The 26,086-nt window shown below is 38.4% G+C and overlaps 1 protein-coding gene across 34 annotated transcripts in view; it reads right to left on the reverse strand.

The window, feature by feature from the left end:
- The window catches only part of NRCAM (neuronal cell adhesion molecule), a 148,105-nt gene that overhangs the window by 82,147 nt on the left and 39,872 nt on the right, over nucleotides 1-26,086 (reverse strand). For 32 of the 34 annotated variants that reach the window (XM_064655932.1, XM_064655925.1, XM_064655929.1 and 29 more), the window contains exon 2: nucleotides 21,329-21,423. The exons of the other annotated variants lie outside the window; for them this stretch is intronic. The gene's annotated coding sequence lies outside the window, so the exon portion shown is untranslated. The remainder of the gene's footprint in view (nucleotides 1-21,328; nucleotides 21,424-26,086) is intronic. 34 annotated transcript variants of the gene reach the window in all.

A 26,086-nucleotide genomic window follows, 5' to 3' on the forward strand; every position in this document is an offset into this window, starting at 1 on the left:
AAGCACTTCTGGAAAGCAAGACTTGTGGAAATGGGGATGTCTTACCAAATTTTTGGTATTTTCTATGGGAAGAAGTTGAAGCCTAAAGTAGGTCTCCTTGGAAATGCTTCATGGAGCCAATGTGTGAGTATACTACAAAGCTGGAGTACCTCCTTTCAAAATGGACAAGCAGTTGTGAATATACTGCACCTCTCCCTCCCTCATCCTGATTTCTCCTAATCTTCATTCCTTCTCAAAGACAGACAGGGGCTGCCTTTTTTTCCTTCACAAAAGGTGTATGTTAAGATAGCCAGGTGCCACCAGACTACTCTCCACATTGCTGAGAGTGTAGCTATCTATGAAGAAGGGAAGAATCATAGAATCATAGAATAAACTGGATTGGAAAAGACCTACAAGATCATCAAGTCCAATCCTTGATCCAACACTGCCATGGTTACTAGACCATGGCACTAAGTGCCACATCCAGTCTGGCAAATAAAGCCTATCAAGGGAAGAATCAGACTTTGAATAAGAACAGCCTACCTCATAGTGAAAGAGAGTGTTTGAGACATAACTTTTGTTACTGTCAGAACACTAAAATACTAAATTATTAACACCCTCTCACAGAGAGCAGTTACAATAGCTGAGACTGGGTTGCAAATCCAGGGAGCAAAATTAGGGCAGCCCCTTTCCCAGCCTTCATTCCTTCCTTGCTTAGCAAGAACTTGACTCAAGCTGTTTCACTCCAATGATTTGGTAAGTAGTTCACCAGTTTCTAGCCTAAACAACAGGTTAAATTCATGATTATATTCCACAATTCAGTTAAGTTCAAATTGCCCAGGCAACATTTACCGTGAAATTAATATCTTCACTCCCTGTCAGAATCAAATTTAAAGTGGCAAATCAACTTTGATCTCTAAGTGCATGAACACAATGTTTTTCATTAAAGAGATATTAAAAGCCCTAAGGACGGGGAGGGGAGGGGCAGGGTGTGTTAAGGTTTTCTACCTTTTGTGGGTTTGGTTTGTTTGCGGACGGGTTTTTTTTGTTTTGTTTCATTGGTTGGTTTTTGGTTTGGTTTGGTTTTGCAGTGGGGATTTTTGTTTGGTTGGGTTTTGTGTTTTGAGGGGTTTTTTATCATTTGAGATCCTGGAGCAAACTTTTGCACCGTAATTTAAAAGGAATTGGATCACATTTATGAAAGAGGTTATGTCACATTAGTTACCTGTGCAGCAATCACCAGACAAGAATGAGAAAAGAAACCCTTGCAAGCTTCCTTTTCCCAGAGGAAAAAGTGGAAAACAAGCATCAACATATTTAGGGTTTTTCAGCAGAGCATAGGAATACTTTTCTTATAACCCTGAACAGCAGAAAAGGGAAAGAGTCCATGTCTCACATCTTAAGGTGTTTTGGTTTTCTCACATTTGAAACATGAGTGGAACACAAAGGGAACAAACCTGTTTGTACCCTTATCATTGTTTTAAAAATGTTACAGGTTTCCACAGTGCATCACCAGGATCTCTGTATTCAATCTCATGTCTCATTTTTCACTTCATCATTCATTCTGTAACAGGAGCTGATTGCTGTAAAAAATGAATCACCTGGAAATATCTTTCACAAAATCATGGAGGAAGTAAAGATGAAGTAAGATCTTTTCTCAGTCTTCTTTAATCTTGATAATGGGTTCCCAGCATTAGGCTGGGTACAACAAATTAAATGCATTTTGACATATAATGCTTGATGCTGGGTAGTTGCCAGGTAAGATAATAAATTTCTGCTTAATTAAACCACATTCCTTTTTTTTCCCACAAGGGCTGATAATCTAATGGCTATTTGCAACATTGCCTGATGTATTCACATCAGCATATGCTGGGAAAAGTACGATATACCTTTTGATTAATGTAAAAAACCAGAATTTCCAGACATAAAGCCAACAGTTGGCATGACAGAGAACCCTGAACTTCAAACATATGCTTTCTCACATGTTTAATCAGAGGAAGTTTACCTAAGTCACTACACTGGTTTAGCAGAGATATTGAATGTCATGGGGAAAACAGAAAGAGGAAGGAAAGATTTGAAGGTTTAAAAAGGACAGAAGTATAGTTAAAATACTTTTTTAACAAAACTCAACCACTTTAATGTATTTGAGTCAAGACACTCGCACCAAAAAAAAGCCTCCAGTAAAATCTGAGCTGAGGAAACAAATACAATTAAACCTGACCTAACTTGACTGCTGTGTAGAAATGGACTTAGCTATAGAATTGTTTTTGCTACTATAAGAGCATTAAGGGCCAGGTTAGAAAAGTAGTTTTCCCTTTAATTGTCAACAATCACTGCAGTCTCTTGATCATCGAAGTACTTTATTAGAAGGTACTATTCAGTACTTAATCTTCCATATATCCTACATAACTGCAGGTATGAAAAAAAAGGACGTTTGCAGAGACTAGAATGATGACTTTTTTTCTTTGGCTTGCTGGGCAGAGCCACAGAATTATGCAGCAAACTAATTTCTACAAATTAAAATAGAACCTGTTGGGGGCGACGGTGTCTGTATGAAAAGGTGGAATTAGGGCTCTGCATTCGCTGGCTATACTCCCTTTTTTTTCTTGCAAGAGCAGACCACAGAGTTCTCTCCAGCATTTCCTTTTACTTAAATGAAAATGTTGGTACTTATATTTAATGGTGAGTTTTCACACTAGGTTTGCTCTGTTCTAAAGACAAGTAGTTGTCAGGAAGACATGGAGAGGTCCTGCGCTCTTCTGTTCCTCACTACAAGTTCCTGCCCTCTTTCCTCACATGTAAGAATTGTAGCAAGCCCAGTGAGCTACATCACTTCATTGATCCAAGAGAAAACAAACCGCTGCAAAAAAGGATTAGGTTCTGACATGACAGAGATTTCCCCAAAGGAACTCTCTCTTTTGGATGACAGCCAGATACTAAACAAAGCATCATATGAAAGTGTACCCACAGCCTAAGTCTTCACGGATCTGAGTGAGGTGAATGTAATACTGAAGTACTGACATCACTCTAAGTTGACTCTGTTCCTCCCTACTTCAGCACTGGTGAGGAAACCTCTGCAAAGCCAAGGAAATTTATTTCAGAAGTAGAGTCAAACATCTGAAAATAGGTATTTATGCAATTTATGCACTGTTGTTTTTCTAAAAACAATAATTTAAAAAAATCAAATAAAGATCCTAGTATCTCTGACTTACTCCTTTCAACTCTGAACGGTGAGCCCACAGCATTAATTATGATTTTTCAAATCACTACCAACTACATAAAGGTTAAAATATGTTCCTCAAAGACAGCCTCTCAAATAGGCTTTCTTTTCACCTACTTCACAATTTGAAAGAACTTCTTACAATTGCAAACTTACTGCTTTTTCCCAACGAACTCTGTTAGTCTTCAAATTTCATTTATACTTGGCTTTTACATTCAGAGTAATCAGCTGTCTGGTATTTTGAACAGCTGATTATTCTGAATGAATTTTATTCAGACATTCTTTTCCATGACCTTCAGAAAGGACAGAGTTTCTTCATGTCTCTGTGATTAACAGTCGCACTTTCCTTTTAAGCTACTTTTCACTACAGCATCTCATTTCCTGACTTTAACAGAATCTTACACCATTCAGTCATTTAATGCTTATAATTTTGGAAAAACAAGAGATACATTTTATTTTGAGATAACTTGCTAGAATCCTTGTCTCATGTTCAGCAACTTCAAAATACACAGTCTTTAACATTTTTTCACGTGTTCAGGACAAGACATTGGATAAAGCATGACATAGGATTAGCCTGTAAGCAGCTGGCTATCAAGAGGCTAACTTAACAATAGGAAGGGATTCTAAATTCTCCCTACCTACCAGACAGTTAATTAAGTGCAGAATAGGTTTTGATAGCTTCCGATCGTGTAAGTAATAATTTAGAATTGATCTAATTAATCTCATACTTCGTCTTGTCTTTTAATTCCTCCTGCCTTCTTTCATGATCAGCAAGAGAGATGTGGCTTTAACATTCAAAGGCTTTGGTACTGTTCCTCTCTTTGCTTCATGAAAGGAAACTCTTTGGATATATCCCATTTCCTTCTGGATAGTAACATTTCAGGTATAAATACATTCAGCTATAGGATGCTGTAAGCAAACAGTCCTACAGTCCTCCTACCATTAGAAATCCTGCACTAAAATTTGTACCTCACAGAAATCTGACTCCAGATGTTGCAATCCAGCTAACAAGAACATTAACTCGAACTGAGTTCTACTTTACTTACGTCACTCCACAGGCAGGGAATTGCATTAACCTCAGTGGAATCTCTTCTAACAGACATAGGCAAGAAGAGAACAGAATGGGCTCTCCTGCCCTCACACGCTTCTTGTCACATGTCTGTATCACAAGAGCACAGCAGTCTGTACAGTCATACTGACTCTTCTCTCACCATGTCTCAGATACTTTTCACAAGATGATAGATGCATTCATAAATTTCACTGCACATTTTTATTAAAAAACACGTCATTGACATTTTATTTTCCTATCTTCATGATTCAAAACATGTCCTTGTATTTCTTCTTAATGACTTGCAGCATTGTTCCTAGTGTAGGCTGTTACATATGTGAATTTTTAATTCTGAAGAGAAGTGCTATATTCTGCAAACTCTGTAAGTCATGTAAAAAGGAATGTCAAACCTTTATTGGATTTCCCTGACTGAGTTTTATATCCACCAACCTTTTAAATCTTACTTGAATAGATTAGTGTATTTGGTTTATCAAGAAAGATATAATTCAAAAAGTATAGGCAACTCCCATACACCAATGTATGCAGTCTCCTGCAAAATAATTCTAACATAGTACCATCCTTCACATACATTTAACAGGATGTATTTTATAAATAGTGTAAATTTTATATTTGAAGGCTTTTATTTCTAGAAGTAGAAAAATTATGACTAAGCCACTATCCATCATATCTGAGAAGCCATAGCAATCCCATTAGGTTTCCACTGACTGGAAATTGGGAGACATAACTCCCAGGGAGCTACAGGCTGGTCAGTCTCACTTCAGTGCTTTGCAAGATCATGGAGAGCAGAACCTCCTGGAAAAAATGCTAAGGCACAAGGATGTAACTGGTGAAAGTCAACATGGATTCACATGATTTCAATTCAAATTTGGTGACCTTCTACAACAGGATGGATAAGGGAAGAGCAACTGACATCATCTGCCTGGACTTTTGCAAAGCATTTAACACTGTCCTACATGACATCCTTATCCCTAAACTGGAGAGAAATTAATCTGATGGATGGACCACTCAGTGGATAAGGAATTGTCTAGATGGTCACACTCAAAGAGTTGCAGTCAATGACTCGATGTCCAAACAGTGAACAGTGATGATTGGTGTTCCTCAGGGGTTGGCACTGGGATCAGTACTGTTTAACAACTTTGCCGGCAACACGGACAGCAGGATGGAGTAGACCCTTCACAAAGTTTTCCAATGTCACCAACCTGTGTACTGCAGTCAACATGCTGGAGGGAAGGGATGTCATCCAGAGGGACCTTTACAGGCTTGAGAGGTGGGCCTGTGTGAACCTCATTAAGATCAAGAAGGCAAGTGCAAGGTCTTGCACCTGGATCAGGGCAATCCCCAAACATAGATACAGATTGGGCAAAGAATGGATTAAGAGCAGACCTACGAAGAAGGAAATGGGAGTTTTAGCTGATAAGACGTTCAACATGAGCTGGCAACGTACAATGTGCACTCTAGTCCAGAAAGTCAAATGTGTCCTGCTGTACATCCATCCAAAAAAGCATGGCTAGCAGGTTGAGGGAAGCGATCCTCCTCCTCTACTCTGCCCTCATGAGACCCCACGTGGCATACTGCATCCAGCTCTGGGGTCCCCAGCATAAGAAACATGTGGACCTGTTGGAGCAAGTCCAGAAGACAGCTAAAAAGACAGTTAGAGGGCTGGAACACCTCTCCTATGAAGATAGCCTGAGAGAATTTGGGTTGTTCAGCCTGGAGAAGAGAAGGGTCTGGAGAGACTCAGAAGTGTCCCTAAAGGAGGCCTATAACAAAGCCAGAGAGGGGCTCTTTACAAGAGCAAGTAATGATAGGACAAGGGGGAATGGCTTTCAACTCAAAGTGAGTAGGTTTAGATTGGATATCAGGAAGAAATTCTTTACTGGGAGGGTTGCCCAGAGAAGTTGTGGATGTCCCATCCCTGAAGTGCTCTAAGCCAGGTTGGATGGGACTTAAAGAAACCTGGTTGTGTGGAAGGTGTCCCTGACCATGGCAGGGGGGTTGGAACTAGATGAGCTTTAAAGTCCCTTCCAAACCAAACCATTCTGTAATTCTATGAAAATTATTGTATACATAAATTTACTAACATTATATACTTATAGAATTAGTAATATATGTGTGTAAATATATTTACATACACACACATACACATGTGAAAATAATTTTTAGCCTGCTCTGTAACAAATTAGAGCCAAAAAGGACTTTCTACTGTTCCCAGAGAGTCTGTCCATCCTTCTTCTAGGTAGTCATGATTTGCTTTAAAGGAATTACAGAAGGAAAAGCATTTTGTGAATAATCCACAGATTCTATTTTTACTGTATTTTGCCAGGCAGAATATTCAATTTCTTCTGTCATCTTGCCACTAGATTTCCTTGCAAAACTCTAGTATGAATTTTAACGCAAGAAAGATATATCCTTTTCAAAACAACTTTTCTTTTTTAATTCATGGCTGCTTTGATGGCATTTCAAAAACTAATAAGTATACAGACAGATGACTAGATGATAGGTTTCAAAGAACTGTTTTTGCTTTCTGTGACTAAACATTTGACAGTTTTCTTCAAGAAATGTGTTTCCTGAATAACATTTTATAGAAATCTAACAACAAGAATTTATACTCCAAAGCTGTAAAAGCTAAAATCACATGAACGGTAATTATTTTAGAAACTAAGTGGCCATCAACATTTGTATATCCAGTCTTTATTGTTTTGTTCTAGTACTGTGCACTGTCATTATCTATTCTTTCAGTAGTATTAAAAGGCTTTACAAACTGCTGATACTCAGTCATTTACTCTCCGGCGAAGCCACAGAGCTTTACAACATTACCTGACCACATCACATTTCAAAAGACACTTAGCTACTGCAAAAGAGGGCTCCTGATGCCAGACAGATTACATTATTGAACCATTACAGTACTCAGTTCTGCTAAATTTTAGAAGGCCCATGAGGGTTCATGAATTCCAAAACAAAACCAAAAGCCTCTGTGGAATAAATACAAGATTACATACTCTTCAGCATGCATTATTTAACAATGCTCCTGCTTTGGATTTCACAAATCCTATATAGATTAACCATTTAATAAAAGTTTGAAAATGTAGATGGTCCACAGAGGCTTTTGCAAATGTAGTAGTTTTTCCAGTTCACAAATTACTTACAAAGGTTGCAGAAAAAGGCTTAACTGGAGAATTTTCATATCACAAATTTTAGATTTCACCTTTTGCAACAGAGGGAATGCAATCCCTGGTGTTTAATTAGAAATTTGAAATCACCTACTACTTTAAATACTATTCTAATACTGATCCCAAGTGAATGCAAAGTGATACTGTAAGCATTTTCCCCCTCTGGTGATAGTGCCCACACAGCTCAATCTAGTACTTCACTTACCACATTATAGGGTCAGTGAGATTTTACCTCAGCTCTGTTCAAAGCTGAGGTCCTTCTTCCGACCTCTGCCTAATAAGTTTGCGGCCAAAACTTTTAGTTTTCTATCCTTAAACTCATACCTGCCAGACTAGGTTCCACTGGCACTTGGCAGTTCCAAATGCACTTGGCAAAACCACCCCTTACTCTTCATCAAGTTATACTGGCTTCTGGTCCACCACTGTAGGTCTGTGCCCATTTTAACTTCGTCACTACCATACTGCGGTTCTGCAAGGTTATAGACAACTGTCCTCTTCCAGCTGGCTCAATTAACAAAGGAATTAACAAGATTTAAACAAGTAAAATATCAAATGAGTGACTTAGCTGGCTGTCATGGGAAGGCAATACCCATCAGCAGGGAGAAAGTCAGGCGAGCTGATAGGCTGTAAGATCTTTTGCTGGTTCAGCTGTTGGAAGAACACCCATCTGCCTACACCTAATCTGAGAAGTCACGTGTTAGAAAGCAATTTTTATCGACACAGGATGTTGTGCTCCTTCAACTATTTTCTGTTGTGAATGAACGGTGAAGAATTATGGCATCATAGAAAGCAAAGGCTTCGTAACTGCTGTCTAGTGATAATGCCCAAATAAGGGCCAAGTGTATTTGCTGTACAAAAAGTCACTGTGTTGTCATTTAACCCTAGCCAGCAGCCAAGCCCCTCACAGCTACTCACTCCCTCACCGGTAGGGCTGGGGAGAGGATCGGAAGTGCAAAAGCCAGAAAACTCGCATGTTGAGATGAAGACAGCTTAGTACGGAAAGCAAAAGCCACGCAAAGCAAAACAAGGAATGAATTCACTGCTTCCCATGGTATAGGGATAGTTTCATTTTCAGAAGAATTTGTAATGGGAAAGCTAGGAACTCAGTTTTCACTAGGAAGGCTTTCTTCCTAAATGGTTAGTTAGTATGGCCAGTCTTCGCAAATGAAGATTTGGGAAAGGTCATTACCCTTCGAGCCTGCGCAGTGGATTTTTTAGGTGAGACACAGTGTGCACTGAACTGAGCCCACCCTTTAATCCTAAGGTTCAACTGCCGGGGCCGAGCGAAGCTCGGACGGTGGCAGCGAGGTCCTCAGGACGTAGGTTTGTTTAGAGTGACCTTCTCTTAGATGGATGGCCTTACAGGGCTGACGAGCTCCATCTGCCCGGAGGGGTTCCCTGACCGGGAATCGAACCCCGGCCGCAGCAGTGAGAGCGCCGCATCCTAACCACTAGACCACCAGGGAACGCCCTCCTAAATGGTAACTCTTTCTCAAAGGCAGTTTCAATGCTTTCATCCCCCGCATAGCAAGAGAAGTTCTCAGCCTCTCTCTCTAATATGTGAGGGGACAGAGATAGCCCTAACACACACGTACATAGGCCTTGGGAAGGCGGGGGAGAAACAGAGAGGATAAAGAGGCCCCGAGAGGGCGGAAACTCGCCTTTTTCCCCTTGGGGCCCAATGTGCACAGCACCACTAAAAAGTGGTCCTTCCATCTGTAATAAACCTTTTTTTTTAACCTTCCACTGCCTTGGCATTCTTGGGAAGAATACCTATGTATGTTTTACCTTTCATATGGGCAGGCAGGTGTTCAGACATCTCTGATGAAGGCTTCATCATGCATAGCAGTTACTTGGGAAGACAAACACCATCACTCCAAATGTCTTCCCCCTTTCTCCTTTTCCCCCTCACTTTATATACTGAGCATGATATCATATGGCATGAAATATCCCTTTGGTCAGTTTGGGTCACCTGTCCCAGCTATGTCTCCTCCCAGCCTTCCACGCACCTCCTGTCTCCTCACCAGCATGGCAGTACAGAAAGCAGAAAAGGCCTTGGCTCTGTGTAAGCTTTGCTCAGCAATAATAAAAACACCTCTGTTATCATCACTGTGTTCAGCACAAATTTAAAACCCAGCCCCATACCAGCCACTGTGAAGAAAATTAACTCTACCCAAGCTCAAACTAGCACATACAGTGTCACAGAAAGCTTTTCATATCCTGCCATGGCCAGTCTCCTTTCAAATTAATTAAGCTGAAAAAAGCATAGGCATCTTTGTATGGATCTTCCTATCTGTAGACTAGTACAGATAGAGCTTCACAGAAATCAACTAGAGAAGTAAATCAAATATTCTGAATCTAATTCTGTCAGTTTTCATATACCACTATGAATGCAATCCCACCACAGACACACAATGGCAATGAATTATATCCTAACTTAGTAACGTCCATAGGAATTCTGCTGCTAAGTTCAGTTAGACATCAATGCATTCAAACCAAATAACCAAACATGGGTGAGGTACAAGCATCAAAGGAGCTACACACTCAGGTTTCCTCCTGGAAACAAAATGAAACTTATCCTGAACTAATGTGATTTAAATTCAGGAGAAAAGTACAGATAGAGTAATCTGCTTTCCCAAGGTCTGTGAGAAGAAAGCAGGGTGCAACAGAGTGCCCGAGAGCAAGGGTGCTGTGCCAACCACATCTCACAGGCTCCACAGAGAAGCTACTGTCAGACACAACATGTCATATGCAGTTATTGTACTGAGCAGACAAGGATGGTAACTGCATGCGTAACAGAGATAAGTGCTGACACCTGTCAAGGTACAAATGCACACCCCACACATTGCCCTTACAGTCTGTTTGTGCCCTAAGCCGCTGTTCTCCTTAACCTTTCTCATACATGCTCAGTTCTCTGTACAACATCTCTTCTTTAAGGTTCCCTGAAGGCAAGACCAACAGCAGAGCCCTCCACTGAACAACAGGTGGAGGAAAAGAGCTGAACTTTTGTGAGAAGACGTGCAAGAATCACGGATGCAGTAACATTTGCTGTTACAATCTGAAATGCAGTGTTTGTATATTTGTTTATTTGTACTTTTCCAAGAAAACCTTGTTCTTGACTGGTTAGCTTACTCCTCACCAGAACCTATGCAACTCAGGGATATCCAATAACTAAGCAATGAACAAGATGAGAATATCAAATACTGTATGCAAGATCCCACTTGAACACCTTGGACAAAAAACCAAAAACAGGCACAGGCTTCCCACCACTGAAGAGCATAAGAAAAATAATTCACATTGTTGTTTTTCGGCACCTGTGTCCCCTATCACACTGAACATGAAAGACATTTGTGCGGAGCATTCATAAAAGCTAGCAATCCCAGTGATAAAATACCTATCCCAATCAACAAAAACTACTGAAATGTTTAAAATTCTTTCTCCCTTAGAGTTCAAAGTACTGTTATATCAGCATGAAACCAGAAAATAGAGCTGCAAACCTGTTGTGCAGTGATAATACCATGACTTTGAGTATGGAAGAAGGATGCAGCAACATTTTGCACGTTAGTGTGGTAGAATCACAGAATATGTTGAGTTGGAAGGGACTCACAAGGATCATCAAGTCCAACTCCTGGTCCTGCACAGGACAGTACCAAGAATCACATCATGTGCCTGAGAGTATTATCCAAAAGCTTTTTGAACTCTGCCAGGTTTGGTGCTGTGATCACTTCCCTGAGAAGCTTGTTCCAGTGCTCATGCAACTATGGATAGGAGGAAACCTATATGGTAGGCTTTCTGCATTTCATGTGTAAGATAGCAAAAGGCCCTAATTATGAGACTCTCAGGAGTTTCTATTACTCTATAAAATGGGCCATTCTGCCATCAAGAAAATCTAAAAAAACCCTGCTTCTATAAAACATCTACAGCAAAGAAGTATTAATAATAAGGAGTACACTATCTATCAAAGTGTAAGGCTGCCCTCTATTAGGAACCAGTACTCTGATACATTAGTTGATGTTTTGTGGAAGCTACTTCTGGTCCTTAAGAATGCTCAGTCCCGCTTGACAAACAGTAGATCCTGTTACAAGGTACTTGGAATACCTATGCATTCTCCTTGGACCTTTAAGGAAAACAGTTACGTTAATGAAAAATATCTTGCATCAATGACAAATTCTCCTCAACTTTGTACAGGTTACCTGCATGATTTTTGGAACAGCAACATGAATGAGCTCTCAAAATCCTTTTCACAACTTACTTTTTTGATACAAGTAAACAAGCATCAAACATCTTGAAAGGATTACTTTGGTTTTAAAAAGAACAGGTGTGGATCCAGTTCCCTGATAGTTTAGGCAAAAGTTGTTAATCACTTTTCCGCATGGATGCCAAAAAATGAGTAAAAAAAAAAAACACCCCATCAGTTTTTCTAGGTTTGTGTTAATTTTTAACTGATTAAACAAAGTGTACTTCTGTAGTGAGAAAATTGGTTTTACAAAACCTTCAGCTTAAATATTTTACTTATAAAGTAAAATAAAAGCTGATAGCATCATACATGTGAAAATGTTAAGAATCACAATCGTATTTCACATTAGATACTGTTTTGGGGGAACTCTGTTAGGAAAGGAACAAGAATCAAATAGTAACATAGAAAAATAATTCTTTTATGGTTCTCAATAAATCCCATAACCACTTTTAATATCTGCAGGCTGCATGAATATCTTGTGTGTTTCCAGAATTTTATATCAACTAATAGAATTCATGACCATGTCACTTTTCCACATTCCTCAACCATCTCATTGTTCTGGAAAAGATCCCAAAGGCTGCAAAAGAACATCCTACTGTCTCTATTCTTTCAACAGCAAACACTACGCTAACTGAATTGATAATATATGGAGAAGTATAGTGAAAAAAAAGTTAAAATACATGGTAATAAACTTAATCCAACTAATTTGCATGAACTGAAGTTGTCTGATTCTCCAGGGCTCTACAAACACTCTGAGGCAACTCAAACTGCCTTGGGTCAATGTCTGCTATATGCCATTCCATATCATCACTCAGTGTATGGTTCTACTTCATAACCTTTATAATTCCTTGAAAAACATTAATGGGTGGAAGCGTGTCATTCTTCTGCAGGCTGCTGTTCTAGATGTAAAGGAGCCCTGATACCTTGAAAAATCTTTGTGGCCTGAGAGCTACCATTGCACATGGTGGATTGGAGAAACTTGTCTGAACACACTTGAACTGAACAGACATGACAGTTGGCAGCAGGTTATTTAAAATATACCGACAGGATTTAAATCTTCCTTGCAACATTTTTCTCTTTTGCCTGGCTAGAAAACATTCATTCCTGCCAGCCAAACATCCATTTTCCTTTGAAGTACTTCCTGAGAATTTAATTGCCCAGTAAAATGTGAACAAAACTTTCAAGTGTAGAACAGCCCTGAGAGACTCCAGAGGGAACAGCCTGTAATACTTAATTCATCTTTCCACAGTCAGTGAGGAGGGCAGAGTTGTCCTCCAGTCATAAAAATCAATTTTTGACTGGACAAAGTTCACAGAGCAAAATACAGTCATATACAAGAAGTAGAAGCTCGCATCATTCTCAGTGGAATCTGAAGTCCCACTGGAGCAATACTCTGGAGAACTGGGATATTCAGATAATTAGTGGATCTAGTGATATAGGCACTACAACTCAAAATGTTTGATATTTCAAAATGTTTTTCTTTGACAATTGAGGTAATACTGAGATGCAGTAATGCCTAGCATGGTATGAATATTCTATCTGGTTTTTGTTGTTTGGAAACAATTGTTTTACCAAAGAAAAAGTTTATGCTAGACTACAGGCTGTTAATCACTCATGAGACACTTTATTATTAAGATTTTAGTGAATACTTTTTATATTGTCAATTCAGAAGACTCAAGACTTGTAAATATTAGATATTCAGGCCTGCTAATGGTGTTGGAATACATTACCATGACGGGCTACTTTTAACAGCATTATTTAATTTTTAATTAAAAATAAGCTTTAAAACCACAGTGAAGCTAAATTGTTACGTTAAAGATTGATCTGACCTGCTTGCAGAGGCACATGTGATGCAGTCAGTGGAGGAGTAGTTGGGGTACGCCAACAGTGCTCCCTCTGAAGCAAGAGACACTAAAGGTGCTTCTCCTCTGTCCCTGCTGAGCCTCTTAATTGCAAATAGGCTAAATTCCTCTACTGAAGAAGAAAAGAGCCACATGGACAACTGTTCTGAGATCAGGCACCAGCCTCATCCTCCTCTGAAGACAAGGGTCAGTGAGGAATTAATTCTGGGTGACACACATACAGCATCATGGAGCAGTGCAGGACTTAAAGAATAAATTCAGTTTCCACCTTGTTACTCTGAACAATTCTGTAAGTTTCAGGAGGTTAAAATAAATGTTCAGTTTATTCAGGAGTAACTGAGTCTCAGAAATCAGAAGCAACTCAGACCCCTGTAAATGAACTGGTATTTTTTCCTAGAGATATCTCAACAAAATACCCACTCTTTGCCTTTAGTCTTCCTATCTAAAGCACAGATCTAGATTTGCTAGCCTGTAACATCCCCAGCTTTTTAGAAATAAATCCATACATTCAAGATACCTCTTCATGTGTTACCAATTTGTAACACTGATAACATGAACGTCTTATTGCAGAGATGAACATGTAACTCAATCAATAATGCACAAATGACTCAATGTTTTTAGAATATGATTTTCTTGGTATAAATAATGCAAAAATAAAATTAAGTGCTACATTGTATCATTGACTTAAATAGTCACATGAATTTAGACATAACACACTCCTGATGCAAAACACTAGAAAAATATTCAGATTGATTAAGGGTTATCTAGACTCCTCTACAAAAAGACATCAGCCTTCAACAAAGCCCTCCAGATATTAAAATGCACCACGTTTGCTGCCTTTATTACACTCATTACATTTTTCTGATGCATAAATCTATCCAGATTATCCCATAATATTATGTCTGTTCATTTTATTTACTACCTCTTCTATAAATTTATAATAAAACCAAGAATTTGCATCTTCTCTTTTTCCTTTATTGTAAACAGTTATAAAAAAATAGTGACTTAAAAACAAACTTATCCCTCTCCATGTTGAACTGTTATCCTTTGTCCTTTACATAGTGCTGTAATCTATTCTAGTGGTTTTCTCCTAACTGACTTTTTAAGATCATCTTTTGTGTCATACAGTTTTTCTGAAATTATTATGTCCTTTTTTTTCAGCTTGTTCGTTTACTACACACTATTGAAACTGTGAGCATGGGTTTACATCTTAGTTTTTCATAATGTATTGAGTCAGGGTGGTGCTCAGGCTTTGGTATATTCCTAATGCCAATTCCTAAAAACACAGGAGAAGGGAGACTGGCAGAAAATTCACCGATAGACTTCTTTGAGGTGCACTACAAAAAGTCAAGAGGTGGCAGTGAGAAGTTACAGCAATGAAATGTTCTATCAGACTTAAATAAGGAATTTCCCAGGTAGAGCTGGTAAGGATATACTACATTGCCCAAGGAGACTGCAGAATCTCAGTCCTTGGAGATTTTTAAAATGGAATGGGACAAAGCCTGAATAATCTGTTCTGACTCTATAGTTTCCCTTGCTTTTAAGAGGAAGTTGGAGTGCATGACTTTCAGGTTCACCAGAAGACCGTAAAAACTAAATTACTTTATTATTCTACTAATTGCATAGCTTGAAGGCTCTTTAAAAATCAATTTATATATTTGCCTTACAGAGTAACTGCAGTAAGTAAAAGCATGTGTAAAAATTTCACCTAAGCTTTCACTGAAGCATCATTATTTTATGAGGGGAGAAGTTATTGACAAAACTATATGCACTTCATGTCTTCCAAAGTTGAGGAGGGCTTAAGTCACAACTGAAATTTATATGTACTTGCATAAAAAAAAAATAAAATCTCTATTTGGAGCTTAAAAATTGTGTCAGATTTATAAGTGTTACTGTTTTATTACCTCTCCTTTATTTCCCCTCCATGCTTCTTTATAAAACAAAGATACGCCCAAGCTGGTATTAATATATTGACTAAGAGAAAAGTAGATGTAATCTAGTAGTTGTTCTGTAATTAAAGCAGAATCAGCTACAGGGAGTACTGTCAACCGTTGGGAAGCTTGCAACTTGCTTTTGGTTATCTTTCTATCTAGTGACATACTCCGAAGATGTTTGATTTTATCACTTTAGAAGTATGTAACTGACTTCACAACATTTAAAATGGTTTTAATTGCTCTTCTTACTGATCCAGAAAGTTTCAAGTAAGTTTTCAGTGGTGAAGCATTTACAAACTAAGGAAGGCTTGCATACTACTAGTCCTGTTTTCTTTCTAAGCTTGTACACTCAACAGTATATTTTAAAATAAAACTCTTGAACTTCAAGCACTCCTAAAAGCTAAACTCTGAAAGACACAAAAAGTGAGTTACAGATTTCTGGCAAGCAAAGTTTCAAGATCATTTGGGCATACTGAGCTCACTCTGGTGCAAACAGGAGGTTCCTTCTGAACGTCAAGGAAACAGTGTTTTTACTGTGAGGGTGACCAGAGGATCTCCAGAGGTTCCCTCCAAGTTCAGCCATTACATGATCTGCTAACCATGCATTTTGTTACAAATGTACAAACATTTGGAAATAAATACTGCTAACTGAAAAACCATTTTAACGGTGCATAGAAATACTTAATTCTGATAAAAGAATCCTGGATAGTAACAGCAAGGTATGTTCATTTGTTTGTCATAGATCTTTATTAGTTCTAACTTTTTTCCATAGTTTCAATATCAAGAAGCAACACTAATGAAGTATTTCTCCTAAAGCTGCCCACTTCATACTAGCAACAGTATATTTCAAAATGGACAAAACCACTGAGAATGGGGGAAATAATGTTTTGACAGAAGGAATTATTCTAACTTGATCGAGAGAACTGGAAAAAGAACAGTTGAAAAAAGCAGTGAAATTCATAGGCTGAAGTTCCACAAACAAATGTTTCTACAGCAGCTCACTGACCTCTTATTCCCCCTCATTTTTAATTACTGCCACTTTCCCTACTCCTCATTAGCACTTATGCACCAACTCTTTTTTTTGCTTGCACAAAAAAGTACAAGTAGACGAGTTGAATTTCAAAAGAATTAAAATTACCAATCAAAAATCATGTTTCTTTTTAATTGGATCAATTTCCATTGATTAAACAACGATGCTGTTGACAACACTGAGGTACCCAAGCACCTGAAACGAGGTGGAATATGTCCATATCTTAAATATTTGTGCTTGCTGCCTTCTACACTTCACAGCAAGTCAGAATATTAGTGGAGGCATAAGCAGCAAAGAACAAAAATATGGCACCGAAATATATTCTGAAGATCTTTCACCATTGCTTTTCTTGCAGGAAGTTGAAAGCTCAGAAAATTTTCAAAGACAGAAAAAAACTGAAGAAAACCTGGTTTAAAGTTTCTTTTTATTTCTATACTACCCCTCCTCTTTTAGCATTATGTTAAAAAAAAAGTTATAAAATGTTTATTTTTGCCATCTGTGGTTGCATGCATAATTACCACAGAAACAGACTCAAATATGCAATAATGTAGGAGTATGACTTTTATCCTGCATAAGTCATCGGCAAAAGTTCTTGTAAAAAGACTCTATACATCAGTAGTTGAGCAACTGAGGATTATGTATTTTCTTTACATACTGTCCTTTTTTAGCATATTTGAAAAACACATAGTTAGACAGCTAAAAAAGGAACAAGTGATGAAAGTGGTCCATTTAATTTACATATGAGGAAATCAGAGATTATAAAGTGAGAAAAAAAGCTGGGCAAAACCTAATGTTTTATATGAACATTAAAATTATTCTAGAAACCATACACTTACCACATTCAATAGGTTTCAATAGAACTAGAGTGGCTGTGACCCCTAAATAAGTTACAGCTACTTCTGTTTAAACTCTTTTTAGCTGTAAACAAATTTATGAAACCAGTTTATTATCACTAAATAAAAGCTTGGGGAGGCATTTTTTAATATAAATAAATTCATGTTTCTTCACAAATTAAACTAGCAGATTTCCCTTTATAGAGCCTTTCATTTTCCAATCTGTTAAAAAGGTCTCGGACTTCTAGAGGGAATTTCTGTCACTTAAAATAGTTATATTTTCAGTCTTGCATAAGAAACTCTTTTCATCCTTTCTTTGCTAATGTTAAGAAACTACAGATCATTGAAATATGCTTCCCTTTTCCAGATGATTTCTCCTATCAAGTTTCCTAAATTTAACTAGATGATATACCAGTCTTGTTAGAATGAGGGCATTTTTCACAATAAATTTTTAGAAGAAATAATGTAAATCTGAAAAATTGTACTCCTGTTATTATAAATAATTCCTCTGATTCCTACCAATTCATTTCCTTTCTTCTGTTTGTTTATCTTAGAGCAAACAGCTGTGAGACGCTGTGTCAAACCTTTTTTTCCTCTTTATTTTTCACTTCTGTCAGCAGGGTTTTTTGTTAGTAAGGACAGTGAGGAACACAGTTGCTGTAATGTTGACAGTAGCTACCTAGCTGACTTCCCACCACTTAAAATATTTTCAACATTGACTAAGTTTAAATAACTCTCTTCACACTTTTAAATATACACCACTGAAAAAGCCTTATTTTAGAAATACACATTCAAGTCAGCCAAAGCAAAAGTGACAATATTGTTTTAAACAAATGTTGAACAGGGGAGACATTGATTTCTCGGAGCAACCCTGCCAGCAGCACCTGCTGGGACTGAGATACTCTGGGCAGAACAGACCGGCTAATGGCTGGCACGGTGGGTGACAGGAGAGCAGCAGATGTTGTTTATCTTGACTTTTGCAAGGCTTTTGACATGTCTCCCATAAGATCCCCACAGATAAACAGAAATGGACAGTGAGATGGGCTGAAATCTGGATGAACTGTTGGGCTCAAAGGGTTGCAATCAGCATGAAGTCCAGCTAGAGAAAAGAGTACAGAACTATGCTGCTGGTGGACCCCAGGGATCAGCACTAGGGCCAGTACCTTTTAACCACTTTACTAATGACCACTTCACAGTGCACTCTCAGCAAGTTTTCTGATGACACCAAATGGAAGGAGTGGCTGATGCACCAGCTGGTTGCACTGGCATTCAGATGGACCTTGAAAAGCCTAAGGCATAAACCAAAAGGAATACTATGAAGTTCAACAAAGGGAAATACAAAGTTCTGCACCTAGGGAGGTATAACCCCAAGCACCAGAACAGAATGAGGGATGATCAGCTGGGAAGTGGTTTTGCAAAAGAAACACCTGGGGGTCCTGGTGGGCTCCAAATAGATCATGAGCCAGCAGCGTACCCTTGAAGCAAGGAAGGCCAGCAGCATCTTGTGCCGCATTAGGAAAAAATGTTGCCAGTAGGTCAAGGGAGATGATCCTTCCCCTCCACTCAGCACTGCTGAGACACGTCTGGAGGGCTATGTCCACTCATGGCCTCCCCAGCACAAGCAAAACATAAGCATCCTATAAAGCAGTCCAGTGTAGGACTGCCAAGACGATTAAGGGATTGGAGCATTTGACGTGGTGAGACTGAAAGCACTGGGACTCTAGCCTGGAAAAGGCTCCAGGAGATCTTCCAGGAGATCTTATCAATGTGTAGAAATACCTGAGGGGGACAGGGTAAACAACATTTCTCAGTGGTGCCCAGCAACACAGCAAAATGCAATGGGCACAAACTAAAACAGATTAAATTCTATCTGAACAAAAGAAAGCACTTTTTTACTCTATGGTTGTTCAAGCACTGGAAACAGCTGTCCAAGCAGCAAGCTGCTTTAGTTGATCCTGCTTTGAGCAGCGGGGGTGTTGGACTAGACAATCTCCAGACATCCTTTCCAACCCCAGGTATCCTATGGTTTTTTTGTGGAAGAGACAAAAGGAGGGAAACTACATCTGAGTAATGTGGACTATGGACTTAATATCAGTTGTTTTCTATGCAAACATCAAGCCTTCAATAAGATAAAACAATTCCCTTGTACATCGTTTGCTTGTGTCTGATTGCATTATATGAAGTCAAGTTGTTTATCTGACTTAGGAAAAGTCTCATTGTGCAGATACTACAAAACAAGCTCTTTTTCTCTCCCATGCATTTCCTGATGGCCAAGCCTATAGATCTAACCAGTATGAGAACTACCTAACACAGAGAATAAGACAATACATTTGCTTTCACCAGTCAAATAAATCACCTTATTCTCTATTGCAATGTCCATTTGTATCAGCAAACTTCCGCCACTTTAATGGATTTCTTTGCCTCTCATCCAGTCAGTATTCAAGCAGTAAAGCTAGTTAAACCAAAACAGGGCAATGGGAAATCATCTTTCTCCTTTGATAAAGCCTATTCTCTCACATCAAAGTATTGACAGTTTTGTTTCACCACTGTAGGAAAAATGAGAGGAACCAAGAGAACGTCACAAAGAAAAGCTAGAACATCTCATTCATGAAGAGCAGGCACCTGTGCACTGACCCAATTAGGCATTCAAACACTTGTCACTTTGGAGCTGGCTGGTTGTCACTCATCCAAGTAGCCCCAGGGGATGTATTGTATGGTGGCATTCCCTGACAGGAGAACTGGAGCTATGGAGGCAATGAAGGCACAGTGATAGGGTGCCAGGATCCTGGTGAGTGAGAGCAGCCAGTAGCAAAGCCAAAGAACTTCAGAGCTTCCTTAACTTGATTACCATCCAAAAACCCTTTCAGAGTCTTCAATGGTCATCTTTTTTTCAGAGCAATCTAGTTTAAAAAGCTTACAGTAACAGTCCTCTTTCTTCAAAGATATATTTAACTCTTGAGTGACTAACACAAGAACCGTTTCAGAAGAGATAAAACCCAACCAAACAAAATATCTGCATTTCAGGGAGAGGATGCACTAAATACTACTTTTAGTAACACTGCCAGCATTTAATTCAGAAGTCAAAACACTTCAGTGACCATCTCCTCCCTTCTCTGTTTTAAACATATTACTGATGCTTTCAGATGCTCTGTCTGCTAGACTACAAAAATGAGGGATAAAACACTGTGCAGCCACCCACGCCTACACACTACAAAAGACAGAAAAGGTCTGTTCTAGTAAACTACACACAATACTGTATTCAAGACCCCCAAATCATATTTGTAGTAAAAAAAACACAACCAGATACTAAAATACAGATGACTATTCAGCAGCTACTACTCACTTCGAGTAAAGCTATCTCTGTTCTTACACTGAAAGAATTATGCAATTCAAACACAAGAGCAGGGAGGGGTTTGTAGGAGGATTGGGGTGGGGAGGGAAACAAAAGCTTACTTCAGAACTTCCAAAATGGGCATTTTAACCTTAGGACCTAAACCATGACAACAAAGACTTCATAATGTCCCCATCACTAAATCTGTAATCTATGCTAGAAGAAAAAACTTCCAATTTTTTTGTACAATATTTCACATTCCTTCCAAATCCATTTTTCCAGACTCACTTTTTTACTAGTTGACTTGTCCTGACACCTGTTCTCTCCAGTAAGAAACACGAGACATGAGTAAGTCTACTCTCAATTATGTGAAGCTATGAAATACTTTTAGCTGCTTTTCTAGTTAACATATTTGATATGTGCCCTTCAGTTAAAAGCTGAGTTGAAATTAAAAAAATTATCTGAATCACAGACTGTTAACTCAAACAAACATGGAAGTGCACGTAAATGCAGAACATGTTATATGACTACTCTGGATAGTAATTAACAGAAACTAAATTGAAAGATAGAAATGTAACAGACAGAAACTTAATGCCAGTAGTTTGGGGGTTTTTTTCCCAGATAGCATGGGAAAATAAAATTTTGAGGGAAAAATTACCTTACCTTTGTACAAATAACTTCTGAGCAAGATGGTCTATCCTTTTTCTTTTCCTTCTTTCTTATCCCCTCTATGACAGGTCTTTATGTCACTGCTTTGCCTGAAAAAATAATATAGAACCTGAAATATTCATAGAGGCCAATAATCATGTTCACTGCTAAATTATAACAAATACTTCATATATGTCTTGATAAAGCCGCAATACTAAATACAGTTAAGTCAAGTGGAATAGTAGAATATATATGTTAGGCCAAAGAAAAAATAAGAAGCATTAAAAACAAAAGCAGCTCCCTAGGTTTCAAAATCACGTTCTGCATTTGGGTCTCCAAAATAGCCAGTTACATTAGATCAAACCGGAGCACCCATACAGTTATCCAGGTTCACTGCACCATAAACAGTCAGTGCTCCACAAAGCTTGAGCAAGCCAATAGAGAAGCCTAACCACATCTTTTCAATGTCCAGTAACCCAACTTAAGGCACACTGGGTACCTCTTTCTCCTCAGGACTAAGACTTCAGTGCTCTTTGGGACACAGATGCCAAAGCTTCTAAAGACACCTACTGGAAGAGGTCACAGCAGCTGACAGCAAACCTCTATTGCAGGAAAAGCCTTTGGTCACAGAACTTGTCCAGAAAGAGAGAGATGTGACTTATAGGCAACTTGTAATCTGTCTGATCTCCCACTTTCTAGGAGAATATCTTATATTCTAGTGAAAGGATGGGACTGACAAACACCTCCTAATTTAAAAGCACAAGATAAAGAAAGAGGAAACAGCAGGAGAGGTTTGTTTTGAATTCAGCTGCTCCTTTCCTTCATTTATTCACAAGAATTGTGCACCCAATTCCTCTTGTCCCTTACTTTTTGTTACTTTAACCTATTTTAAACACATTTGGCTGAGAAGAAGGTTGCTTATCTTTCCATAGCAGTAATGCCTATGTGGAGTTGAACTTTCAAGTGAGCAAGGTTCAAGTAGGATCAGGAATTTTGCAAGTGAACTTCAAAAAATTTCTAACTGAGGATTTCCCTTACAGTCTTTTAATTTTACAGCACATTTTGCTCACCTGCAAACTCAGCAATGCTTGCCATAATATGCAGTCCTTATTTCAGTGAACTGGTGCTGAACTGAAGCCAACAACAACAAATTAGCATCACTGCAGCACCTGTTATTGTGTGTACTGTACATAAAAGTCTATAGATTTTACCTGTAGGATAGTAAGTAAAGTTCCTTGTTTACTTTTAACTGCAGATTGGCACTGTTTTGCAAGGTAAACCAGGAGAAACTGCAATATCTCAGCTTACAGCAGTGATACAGGAAGATCCATTTAATTTCCCATCAAATTGATAATTCAATCATACAATTTCTTTCTGTATACTTTTAAAAGCCTTTTACTGTTAATTTGGTCTGCCAGTAGGCAAAACCTTAACTGTTGACTAGAAACTAGAACTCTCTTGTAGTTTTTTTTTCCAGTAACAGACAATGCTTCTCATCAACTGATTTTTATCATGCTCTTTTCAAAACAACTTGTTACTCTTACATAATAAAGTACTGGAAATAATACATTATCTTTGTAACCTCAGGAGTTTTGGCATATATAATTTATTTCACTGGAGTGAAATTCACTTTAGAGATTCACTCCATTGCCTTCATCTTTATTCCGGCACTCAAATTGCTTGCAACTCCCGGCCTCTACATTCAGCTGGAACAGCTCCCTGCAAACCAGCAAGACCTTGATGAGCCAAAGTCAACACATAACTTGCATTCAGCAGTGCTACATGCGTGCAACTCCTAATTGGCCACGGCACAGTCTGACAATGATCACACAGATCCTACTATATCCAGGTAACAGCTGCATCTACCCTGCCATTAATGCTGCTTCCTGGCTGGTTCAGTCTCCCAACTCACTGTCTGCAAGACAAAACCAGAGCATGCTTTAGAGAACGTTCCAGCCCAAAAGAACCCTTCCAAACAACAGCATGGACAAGACTGCCTTAAGTTTTGATTTTCCACTCCAGACAGCCCTGCAATTCTCCCATGCCAGGCACTGCATCCTCAGTTGCAGCCTGCCCCTGCCTCCATGGAACACCCCACAGCACCCCACGGATTTACAGTATTAGGCTGCACCATCATAATGTTGATGGGCTGCAACACAGACCTCACCATTCCGGGTACTCTGAACTAAAGGACACCAGCTACGTATTAGGGCTGTAGAAACACCACAGCACCCAGACAACACTCAGATCACAGCCAGTCTGCTTTTTCTAAAGCATTAAAATGCAGATGCAGACCAGCCCTTGCCAACCAGTCTACCTTGATGACAGGAATTTGTCCCTGACTTGTTATTACCAGTAAAGAACATCTGTAGCCTCAAGGGTGTTGTTTAAAAGTTAGGCATGATCTGAAACCCAGGGATGACTTGTGTAAGACCTCACAAAAAGCAGAAAACCACACCTCTGCTGACAGTGCAGGAAATCTTTTGCAGAATGCTAACTCTCATTAAAAGAAGGGGAAAAACCTAATATGAAAGGAAAAATCAAGGAGGAGGGTAAAAAAAAATGTTTTTTTTAAAAAGTCTGCAGATTAGAGGAAATATGTTTTAAAATTTATTAGATATATTTGGGGTCATGTAATCTGCTTAGCCACTAGCATATTGTGGAAATGTAAAGCATACTTTTTATTTTTCTGCACTTGACATTATGTTACTGCATATTTATTAACTTAAAAATTTGCAAAAGAACTACAATTTACATAGTATCGTTGCTTTTCTAGTAACAGCATTGAGAGACTTCAGGGAAGTTAAATTTAGAATAAGAAATACATAGGTTGCAATAAGTAACTATGTAAAAAGTTCAAATGTAAAAAATCCATTTTTATTTTATAATCTGATTGGCTAAATGGTTTTATATAAAATGTATTCAAAAATATTCCTTAAAATGTCAAGATATTTTTAATTTAGCCTTAAGAAGCCATAGTGAGACAATATGCAGCTTTCTCCTAAAATTAATAATATATCTATATACACATAAAATATAATTCAGTTTCTGTTTACTTTACAATACTGCAGAAAGTTCTTTGATACAAAATATTTGCTTTGTGACATATAGAATTCATTTAGTGTTTTTAAGCACAGTTTTATGCAATCCAGTACTTCAGAGCTCCATTGTTCACCCTCATGTCCATTCTTTCAGAACCAAGGAGTAATGAGGAGCTCTCAGAAAAGGAGAAACTACTGCGATTGGCTGATGAGGGCAGTGATCCATCTTGCTGTCATATCTTTCTTATTTCTGGGTGTGTTCAACCCCAGATGATTCTGACAAAGTATCAATGGAAAAAATATCCTGGAAATATACAATAAAAGCAACTTTTTGGGGTTTCATTTCTGATACACACATCCTCATGAAGACATTTCCCAGGGAAAGAATTCCAGCCTAGATTATCCATAAGAACAATGCCTAAATTTTTACACATATTATACTAATCAAAACAGAATATAGACTTCATCTGCTCTTTAACATGTTGCAGTCATGCCCTCCCTTCATGTATACAACTTATAACTGCATTGATTTCAATCCCTAGACTGTTAACTAAATAAGTATGTTTCAGTATGTTACATGGAGTAGGTTTATTCTGTTCAGAGTTATAGCCTGCATTTCCTCATGCTACTTCATTCCAAATAAATCAAACTAACTAACACTATGATAGATAAATCTCAGCTATGTAAGTGATTGAGAAGTACCAGAATAGAAAAGGGAACTTGGCCGTTACCTTGTGCATGTAGCTATACAGCTGTCTTGGTCCTCTTCCTTTTTTGGTGGGTTACTTTTTCCTTTCTTTCTGTTAGTGAGAGGTAAGAATTTGTACCATGGTCTCCTTCATGTTGCAAACTTGACAAAACTCTGCTGTTAAGCCCTGCTGTTGCTGGCCTGTGTGCAGAGGCACGTACAAAAGGAGCCGTTTCCAGCAGCCCGTCGCTTTGTCCTCGGCCCTCCCAAGCTTCTGTGTGATCAGCACAGGCTTTGTGGCCATACAATAGGGGTTAAACATTTCCCTGTATTTATATAAAAGCAGAGCTAAATCTGCTTAGCTGCATGAACCTTTTAATAAAATGATGCACACGCTACTAGGGCATTTTTCCATTTGTTTCTGTGTTTAAAAGTAATGGGATTCTATAAACAAAACAAAAAAATATATATGGTTTCTTTTCATTATACGCAGTGCATAAAGTATGCAGCTGGTAAAAACCAACATTAAGATTTGTATCCAGATCTTACCTTATCCACAATTTCCCTCTAAGCAACTACCTGTAACTTGCCTCTTTACTTAGAGCTATAGTTTAATTTTTTCTTTACATTCTTTCTACTTGATGACTTGCCAGTGGGACAATCCTCTGATCTCCATCAACAGTGTCTGAGAGGCAGACCACTGCAAAAACTACAATATGTACTCAGTGGTGAAATTCCAGTGTAAAGAAGAAAATTTAAATGTACTGAGATACAAAAGAAAATATTTTAAAGAGTCAAATGTGCTTGCCTACAGTACTATAGACATGGATTTCACACACCATGTTAACTCTGGGCCACCTTTGCTTTCCAAGGAACTACCTTAAACAGTACAGAACACTGCCACTTTTCACAGCTCCTGAAGAAAGAAACCCTATTTAAAAACTGTTGTTTCTGTTCTGCCATAAGTCCATATTTTTCTTTTCTTTTTTTTTTTTTTTTTTTTTAATTACTAGTATTTTCAAGTCCAGTTAAAACATTTCTACC

This window comes from Pseudopipra pipra, chromosome 5 (assembly GCF_036250125.1).
Source record: "Pseudopipra pipra isolate bDixPip1 chromosome 5, bDixPip1.hap1, whole genome shotgun sequence".
In the NCBI taxonomy this organism is placed as follows: domain Eukaryota; kingdom Metazoa; phylum Chordata; class Aves; order Passeriformes; family Pipridae; genus Pseudopipra; species Pseudopipra pipra.